The sequence below is a fragment of the Grammomys surdaster genome, unplaced genomic scaffold (genome assembly GCF_004785775.1).
Source record: "Grammomys surdaster isolate TR1022 unplaced genomic scaffold, NIH_TR_1.0 125146, whole genome shotgun sequence".
NCBI lineage: Eukaryota > Metazoa > Chordata > Mammalia > Rodentia > Muridae > Grammomys > Grammomys surdaster.
In genome coordinates this window covers 1-9,776 of record NW_021620042.1, presented here as the reverse complement: position 1 = coordinate 9,776, position 9,776 = coordinate 1, and positions in this window count along the sequence as shown.

Here is a 9,776-nt window from a genome sequence, read left to right as displayed (position 1 = left end):
AGCATAGATGTTCAGAATTGAGAGTTCACCTTGGTAGATTTTTCCTTTGATGAGTATGAAGTGTCCTTCCTTATCTTTTTTGATTAATTTTGGATGAAAGTCGATTTTATTTGATATTAGAATGGCTACTCCAGCTTGTTTCTTGGGACCATTGGCTTGGAAAATTGTTTTCCACCCTTTTATTCTGAGGTAGTGTCTGTCTTTGTCACTGAGGTGCGTTTCTTGTATGCAGCAAAATTCTGGGTCTTGTTTGTGTATCCAGTCTGCTAGTCTGCGTCTTTTTATTGGGGAATTGAGACCATTGATGTTAAGAGATATTAAGGAAAAATGATGGTGGCTTCCTGTTATTTTTGTTATTAGAGGTAAAGTTATGTTTGTATAGTTATCTTCTTTTGGTGTTGTTGGAAGATTACTTCCTTGCTTTTTCTAGGTGGTAGTTTCCCTCCTTGTGTTGGCGTTATCCATCAATTATCCTTTGAAGTGCTGGGTTTGTGGGAAGATACTGTGCAAATTTGGTTTTGTCATGGAATATCTTGGTTTCACCATCTATATTGATTGAGAGTTTTGCTGGGTATAGTAATCTGGGCTGGCAATTGTGTTCTCTTAGGGTCTGTATGATGTCCGTCCAGGCTCTTCTGGCTTTTATAGTCTCTGGTGAGAAGTCTGGTGTAATTCTTATAGGTCTGCCTTTATATGTTACTTGACCTTTTTCCCTTACTGCTTTTAGTATTTTTTCTTTGTTTTGTGCATCTGATGTTTTGATTATTATGTGACGGGAGGTATTTCTTTTCTGGTCTAGTCTATTTGGTGTTCTGTAGGCTTCTTGTATGTTTATGGGCATCTTGTTCTTTAGGTTAGGGAAGTTTTCCTCAATAATTTTGTTGAAGATATTTACTGGCGCTTTAAGTTGGGAATCTTCATTCTCATCTATACCTATTATCCTTAGGTTTGGTCTTCTCATTGTGTCCTGGATTTCCTGGATGTTTTGAGTTAGGAGTTTTTTGCATTTTTCATTTTCTTTGTCAACTGTGTCAATATTTTCCACCGTATCTTCTGCATTTGAGATACTCTCTTCTATCTCTTGTATTCGGTTGGTGATGCTTGTGTCTGTGACTCTGATCTCTTTCTTAGGTTTTCTATCTCCATGGTTGTCTCCCTTTGAACTTTCTTTATTGTTTCTATTTCCAGTTTCAGATCCTGAATGTTTTTGTTTAATTCCTTCTTTGTGTTTTCTTGCATTTCTTTAAGAGATTTCTGTGATTCCTCTTTAAGGGCTTCTATCTGTTTACTTGTACTCTCCTGTATTTCTTTAAGGGAGTTACTTAATTCCTTCTTATAATCCTCTATCATCATCATGAGAAGTGATTTTAATTCTGAATCCTGCTTTTCAGGTGTGATGGGGTGTTCAGGGCTTGCTATATTGGGAGAATTGGGCACTGATGATGCCAAGAAACTTTGGTTTCTGTTGCTTATGTTCTTGTGCTTGCCTTTCACCATCTGGGTAACTCTAGTGGTACCTGCCCTCACTGTGTAAGACTAGAGTCTGTATTTCCAGTTATCTTGCTTATTGCAGAGCTCCTCGGAGTCCAGGGGTCTCTGTGGTCTTATGCCCCTAATCTCCTGGGTGGAAGAACTCCTGGGACTCAGGCCACCTTTTGGATCTGGAAATCCTTCTGCTCTGAGTGCAGTGGCTCCTCGGCTGCTCTGAGTGCAGTGGATCCTCTGTCCCGGCCTGCGGGACTCGGTTATTCGTGGGGGCGAGGGGAACCAAAACCTGGAAGAGAAACGGGCGGGAGAAAGGAAGGACCCAAGCAAACGGTTGCTTGTCAAGAGCCGTGTATTTTAAAAAAGGCAAGCTTTTTATAACAAGCTCGGGTTAGGGGAGGGGGAAGGCAGGTGGGGTCATGGAAAGGTACAGCTTCTTCTTGGCCTGTGCCCTAGAACATTTTGTGGTTAGGGGCTTTTCTCAGAAGTAGCTATCTCTTTGTGCATCAGGCTTTCAGCAGGATGAGGCATAGTCAAGGTATTCAACTGAACAGGATGTAGGTGGGTAACAAGGCTTCGGTTTCCAGGCGAGGGGGAAGGCTGGCAGGGGTCCCTGTTAGGGGTCCTGGTCTCTGACATCTCCCCCTTCCCTGTAAACTAAAGAGGGCGTCTTTTAGAGGAAGAAACTCAAGGATGGGCGAATTTGGGAGGGCATCCCAGCCGTAGGCAGTTCACGGTCCCAGAAGGGCAGCAAGGCCATTGAGAGGCACCGTTGGTAGACAGTCTTGGCTGTCTGTCAAGACCAAGTTCGTGGTCATGAAGGAGAAGGGGAGACCACTCTCTCACGTGCAATGGCAGCTAAGGCCCGTGAGGTGCAAGAGCTGGTCCCCTTGCGATCCTCATACCCACTCCTGGTGCAATGGACGCAAGTCCTCAGGGTGCAGGGGCTATGAGGTCGCGTCCTGTTTAGTGCCAGGCTTGCAGTTAGGCCAAGGCTGGGATGTAGCTAGGCCAAGGCCGGGATGCAGCTGTCGAGGCAGCTATTGGGAGGTTCTTTCAAGCAATAGCAGCGGCAAGCCAATTAAACGGGGTGGAGTAGAGACGCCTGTCTTCAATTATCTAGGGATACGGAAGCTCAGCCAAGAGAGCCAGGAGCTCCCCTGTAGGGCCCGAAAGTTAAGAGGCCGGCCAAGGGAGGAGCGCGCGGGCCCCACATCTTCATCTTCAGGTTGTGTCACCACCACATGGGCGACAGCCTCGGTGTCGTCCTCTGCTTTTAGCTGATGGTAGTAGACTTCAACTGGTCTTTTAACTGTGGAATCTATCTGGTTTTTAACAAAACTTGTGAGGCGATTAAAAGCCCAAGGGCCAAAGGAGAGAAGCAAAAGAATACCAACAAGGGGCCCCAATATAGTGGGCAGCAGGGTAGTAAGCCAAGGGGAGGTAGAAAACCAATTTTTGTACCAAGATTCTTGTTGTTCTCTTGCTTTCTTTCTCTCTTCAAGGCTCTTTTTAACTTTCTCTAAACTGTTTTTCACCAAACCTGTCTTATCTGAGTAAAAGCAACACTCTTCTCTAAGGGCCACACACAATCCCCCCTCCTTCAAAAAGAGTAGGTCAAGTCATCGTCGGTTTTGGAGGACCACCTCGGAAAGGGAGGCCACTGACTCAGTGAGGTCTTGGATGCCCTCTCTCAGGTGACCAAGGTCCTGATCAATTAAAGACTGAAGGTGGGCAAAATTTTGGTCATTCCTTACAAGGGACGCAATACCCGTTCCTGCCCCGACTGCACCCAGACCCAGGATGACTGAGAGGGTGAGCGCAGTCAGAGGCTCTCTCTTGTCTCTGTGTGGGACCCCGGATTCAAAGAAGCGTAGGAAGGACTCGGGCTCATAAACAAAAAATTGAGGGAGGACGGTAACAACAACACAATAATCATGGGAAAGGAATCTGGAGGTGGAGATGTAAGCGGTCAGTCCATTTGAGCAGGCAAAGAGGGTATTATTAGGCGCAACCACATACAGATAGGTTGTATTGATAGTGAGAGTCTGATTGCAAACAGGGAAAAGATCTCTAGGGGGAAGCATCTTGGGCCCAAGCAGGCAGGTGCCCATGCCAGAGATAGAGGCTAGGGTCAATCCACCCTCAGGGTTTGGGAGGGGAAGGAGGGTTAAGGAGTTGTTGGTAAACTGGGGGTCTGCGAAGGTCGCAATGCCTTCATAAAATGGTGGGGTAGGGTCAAAACACATCCAACACTCAGGAAAAGCAGAAGAATTAGCCACGCGCATGGCTTCAAGGGAAGCATTGGCCAGAGAGACAATAAGGTCTGCAGAGCGAGGGGGTCCCCCGGGAATGGTGGGCTGAAAAAGAGTGACCAGAGGGACAGCTGAGGCATGGGGAAGGAGGAGGGGACTGGTAGGGCGTCGAGCGGGAGGAGGAGCGGGCTGCCGCAGGGCAGGATTTGGGCCTAGAGCAGCCTGATGTTTGTTGGGGATTTCTTTAAGGAGCTTAATGGTAAAGAGGAGTCCTGGATTCCAGCTCTTAAAGTAGGCGCGGAGACCCCAGGTGTACCCCGAGCCTGTCCAATCTTGGGACTGGCCCGATGAGGTGAAGAAAATGGATATGGGGTTGCACCAGCCACGGCAAAGCATGTAGGGGTTACCGGGCATGGCAGAGCGGTTGACAGTGATATAGTCCCAGGAGGATGAAGGCTTCCAGTATGTGTCTCCCGTGGTTTCACATCCCCACGAAGCGCAAAAAAAGTCTGCAACCCCTCCACACCGATAGCCTGTGCCATGAGGGCGGTGACGGGGACCAGGGCAAACATAAATTCCCCTTCTAAGAAAGTTGTGGAGGGTAGAGCGCCCTGGGGCCGAACAACAGGGTTCGAATTTTGTTGTGTCTCGCTCAGGAAGATTGGGGGCCCCCTCCAGGGGACAGACCTGGTCTTCCAGCCCCCAATATGGATCAGCCCCCACAGCCAGAGCACAAAGGTCGATGTGGAGGACGGGCCAATGGGGAGAGGTACCAAGGGAGGAGCTGGAGTTGACCATGTCTCCGGCTTGATTGATGATCACCCAAGTGAAGTTGTACACCATATAAGGATTGTGAGGCAGGTTGATGGCTGTAGCAACCAAGGTCCAAGTCTCCAGGAGCGAGGTGGATAGCAGCATCCTTGGGGCTCCTGCAAGAGAGCACATTTAGGCGTTCTCAGGGGGGTTCCCTGGAAGGGGGTCACAATTTTTAGGAGAAGAGTCCATTATTTTTATCAGTCTGTCTGGTAGCCAGCGTGCACTCTGTTCTTTGGAGTCATAGATGCACGCATGTCCCTTCCCCCAGATCAGGACTGGGTCGGGGCCATTCCACCTATGTGTAAGTGGATCCTTCCACAAGGCCCTGGCATAGGACTCCGCTGTAGAAGGGTGCCAGAATCTGTCTGCAGCAGATCTGCCCCTCTCATCGAGGGTTAGGAAATTGAGGACAAACAAGGCATGGTTTAGTAACGCCTTACAATTTCCCTTTTGGGGGTAGAGAATGCCCCCTGAATGTTGCAACTTTAGGAGCATGTTTTTTAGAGACTGATGTGCCCTTTCAACAATTCCCTGTCCCTGAGGGTTATAGGGAATGCCTGTGATATGTTTAATGTTGAGCTGAGCACAAAACTGTTTAAAGGCAGTGCTCGTGTATCCAGAGCCGTTGTCAGTCTTAAGAACCTTGGGCAAGGTTACATAGGCAAGGCAGGAGATCAAATGATTAACAACATGTTTGGTGGCCTCTCCAGCCTGTAGTGAAGCACAGAGAAAGCCACTGAAGGTGTCAATGGAGACATGAATGTATTTAAGTTTACCAAAGGGGGCAAAATGGGTAACATCCATTTGCCACAAATCCCCTGGAGTAAGACCTCGGGGGTTCACCCCCAAATGGGGCTCAGGCAGGAGGGTAAGACAGCCTGGACACTGGCGGACAACCTGGCGTGCTTGCTCTCTGGTGATGGAGAACAGCCGCCGGAGGGTCTGGGCATTCAGGTGGTGGAGTCGATGAGCCTCCTGTGCCCTCTGGACGGCATCAGGGAGTGTGGCCAGCGTCACCAGAGGTGTTTGAGAGTCCCTGGTGGCCCTATCGACAAGGTCATTACCCCCACTAAGGGGTCCAGGGAGGCCAGAGTGGGCACGTATGTGTCCCACAAAGAACGGGTGTGATCTGGCCAGGATTAGCCTCTGTAGCTCAGAAAAAAGTGGGGAGGCATTGGTGGATGGCCTAATAAAAGGAACAGTTTCCAATAGGGGCACTGACTGAGCCACATATGCACTATCAGTAAACAGGTTAAAGGCATGGTCTGGGAGAGCCTTAAAGACCTGAATAACTGCAACCAACTCCACCAACTGTGCCGAGGAAAATTCTGTTTGGACTCTAGAAACCCGTCCATCGAGATGAAAGGCTGCAATCCCGGAGGAGGATCCATCTGTAAAGACTAGAGATGCCTGGGGAATGGGAGAGTTTTTGGTAATTCTAGGGAAGACCACTGCCTGGTGCTCAAGAAACTGTATAAGCTTATCAGAAGGATAGTGGTTGTCTATCTTTCCCTGAAACGAGACACAATTGACAGCCCAGTCATCTGAAGTCTGTAAGAGCCATTTGACCTGAGCAGCGTTGTAAGGGAGGCTGACAATGTCAGGGTCTCTACCAAAAAGTTTGAGGGAAGTCTCTCTTCCTAGTTTTATTATTTGTGCCACCAGGGACGGATAGGTGGGCAAAACCTTAGCGGGGGTGGCAGGCAGGTGGAGCCAATATAAAGGCTTGGATTGCCATAAGAGTCCTGTGGGGGCAAACACAGTGGGGAGGATCAACAGCCACAAAGGGGAAGCAGGAGAATAATAAGTAACAGTCTGTTGTTGAATAGCCTTCTCCACACGCGCAAGGGCGGAGGCGGCCTCAAGGGTCAGTGTGCGGGGGGAAGAAGGATCTGAATCTCCCTGAAGAATGTCAAAAAGAGGTTTAAGTTCTCCAGTGGTCAGCTTCAGGTAGGGGCGTAGCCAATTTATATCTCCCAGGAGGCGCTGAAAGTCATTAAGTGTGCGCAGGGAGTCCTTTCTGAGCTCAATCTTTTGGGAAAGAATCTTAGAAGGGTGAAGCTCAAAGCCTAAGAATAAATGGGGAGGCTGAAGCTGGACCTTTTCGGGGGCTATCTGTAGCCCAAGGTCCTGGAGAGCAGTGATCAGCTGCTGGCCTGTCCCATGTAGGGCAGTCTCATCAGGACCGGCCAGAAGGATATCATCCATGTAATGAATGATGTACAACTCGGGATGTTGAAGGCGGAAGGGGTCAATGGCTTGCGCCACGAATTTTTGGCATAGGGTAGGACTATTAGCCATGCCCTGGGGCAGGACCCTCCACTGGAACCGGGGAGATGGTCCAATGCAGTTAACAATGGGAAGACTAAAAGCAAAGCGCTTGCTATCCTCTGGGTGTAGAGGGATGCAGAAGAAGCAATCTTTCAAATCAATGACCATTTTGTAATATCTTTTAGGTATGGCCACAGGGGAGGGGAGGCCAGGCTGGAGGGCTCCCATCGGAACCATGGTCTTATTAACTTCTCTGAGGTCTTGGAGCAGTCTCCACCTACCCCCCTTTTTCTGGATCACAAATATAGGGGTATTCCAAGGGGAGGTAGAAGGCTCAATGTGGCCAGCATCTAGCTGTTCCTGCACCAACTGCATGGCCGCAGTGAGCTTGTGTTGAGGAAGGGACCATTGGTCAATCCAGACAGGGAGATCTGATTTCCAGGTGATCCTGTCTGCCTGGAGTGCAGGGGGAGCAATGGCCCTCAAGAAAAATTTGAGGCATAACCTAGTCCTGAACGCGAGGTCTTTGGCAAGACCTCAAGGGGAGCAGGAATTCCCTGGTTGTTTTTACCCAGGCCCTGGCCAGGAATAAATCCCTGATCTAGCATCTGATGGGTGACAGCCACAGAGGGGCTGAACATGAGAACTCCCATTTGACTCAAAATGTCTCGGCCCCACAAATTGATAGGGAGGCCTGGAACAATGAAAGGTCTGACGTGTCCAGAGTTGCCCTCAGGGTCCTCCCAGGTTAGCAATTGGGAACTCTGGAGGGTATTGGTGGACTGGCCAATGCCTTGGAGGTGGGTCAGAGAGGGCTGGCAGGGCCAGGAAGGGGGCCAAGAGGCCTGGGAGATAACTGTGGAGTCAGCCCCAGAGTCCAGAATGCCCACAAAGGCTTTGCCATTAAGCTTAAGTTTTAATTGTGGGCGTTCTTGTGAAATTCTTTGAACCCAATAGACATCTGAGGACCCCGGGGTGGAGGCGCCCCGGGATGAGCCCAGTGAAGGCGAGGTCGTGTCCAATGGGAGGGGAAGGGCCTGTGCAAGGCGCTGTCCCTGGCGAATATGGATGGGGCCTCGGGAGCCTGCAGCCAAAACCTTAATCTCTCCCACATAGTCATTATCAACAATCGAGGGGAAGACAGTGATGCCCTGGAGCGTGGCAGAAGCTCTGCCCAAGATGAGATAGTAAGTTTTAGGCGGAGGGGGGCCAAAGACCCCTGAGGGAATTATCTGGACTCCTTTATCCGCCTCTAATATTGTATCGGTGGAGGCACAGAGGTCCATTCCCCCGCTCCCTGGGGTAGCCCGGCGGAGGGCTGTGACTGGCTTGGGAGCTGCTGTTGAAGGGTCTGGCGTGGCCCCGCCTGGCTGTTCCCCGAGGCCGGCAGGAAGGTGACTGGTTGAGGGGCCCGGGGCTGGCCCCTCACTCCGTTTCCCGGAAGGGGAGAAAGAGGGTTTCCCAGAATATCAGTCCTAGAGCGACAGGTATTAGCCCAGTGTCTACCCCGCCTGCAGCGAGGGCAGAGGGCAGAAGGCAAAGGGCGCTCTCTCCCCGCTTGGGGGAGGGCTCTATCTGAGGGGCACTGGCGAGCAAAGTGGCCAGTTTGGCCGCACCGAAAGCAGGATGTATGATTCTGGGAGACTTTCTGAGCGAAGGGGTCTACATCTTTGCAGAGTTTAATCATTTCATCTAGGTCTTTGTCCTTATACCTGCCCCTGAGGGCGGTCCTGCATGCTAAATTGGCGTTCTCATAAGCCAATTGCAAAAGGAGTTTGTTGTTCTCCTGACCCGTCCCCCAAGTTCTCTCCGCTGCCTCCAGGAGGCGAGCGATGAATTCTGAGAACTCTTCATTAGCCCCCTGAGTGACTTTTGTTAAAGGGGAAAGGACTGAACCCTTCATAGGAATCGCTCTCCAGGCACTCATGGCGGCCGAAGAACTTTGGGCCTGGAGGCCCAAAGAGAATTTCTGTTGCCTCTGATCTGTGGCATACTTGCCCCTCCCTAAAAGTTTATCGAGAGTCCACCTCGAAGCGGGGCGGCGGCCCGAGGAGAGATTACTCCGAGCCTGTTGGCGGCAGCGATCAGCCCAATCAGCCTGCCAGGAAAGGAACTGGCCACGAGTTAGCACGGCCTGGGCGACTGAAAACCACTCATTGGGGGTCAAATAGCCGCCGCCACCCAGGCTTTCTAGGAGAGACAGCGTAAAGGGGGCGTTCGGTCCATAATCACGGACCGCCGAGTTCAAATCTTTGAGTTGTTTAAAACGGAGCTTTTTAAAGACTGTGGCGGGGGGAGCAGGCGCAGGAGGAACGGGAGCATCCGGGGGAGCGGGTGTTTCCTCCTCGCTTTCGCTTCCTCCCTCCTCTGAAGCACCCTCGTCTGAGGAATCATGAACTGGGCCCGGGGGAGGGTCACCCGTAGGGGGCGCGGGATTTGTGGGCGGGGACCCCTGGTCAGTTGTGGAAGAGGGCTGGGGGTCCGGAGCAGGGTCTGAGGACCCATGGCCGGAGCGGGTAACCGGAAAAGCCAAGCGCAAGGGAGGCTGGGGCGCACAAAGAACTGAAAGGCGCGCGACCTGATCCTGAAGGCGGAGAATGTCAGTCAGTTCCCAGAGCTGATCAGAAAGGTGAGCGCGAACGGAAGACAGAGAAGCGGGCAGGTCTGGCCCAGATATGAGGGGAAAAGTCAAAGTTCTTAGAGGAGGCTGATCAGGAGCATGTCGGCGGGCAGCTTCCACCTCAAGGTTGGCTGTATCAGGAAGATCTAAGGAATCAGGCCGGGGGAGCTGGGAAGAGGGCGAGAGAGGGGACGCGGCGGCATCAATCCGGCAGGCGGGAGCAGTGGAAGGGAAGACAGGAGCAATAAAAGGAGAAGAAGAAACTTCGGGAGGGGGGCAGGGAGGCGCGGAGGGTAGAACATATGGAGGCGGACGCAAAGGAGAGGAAG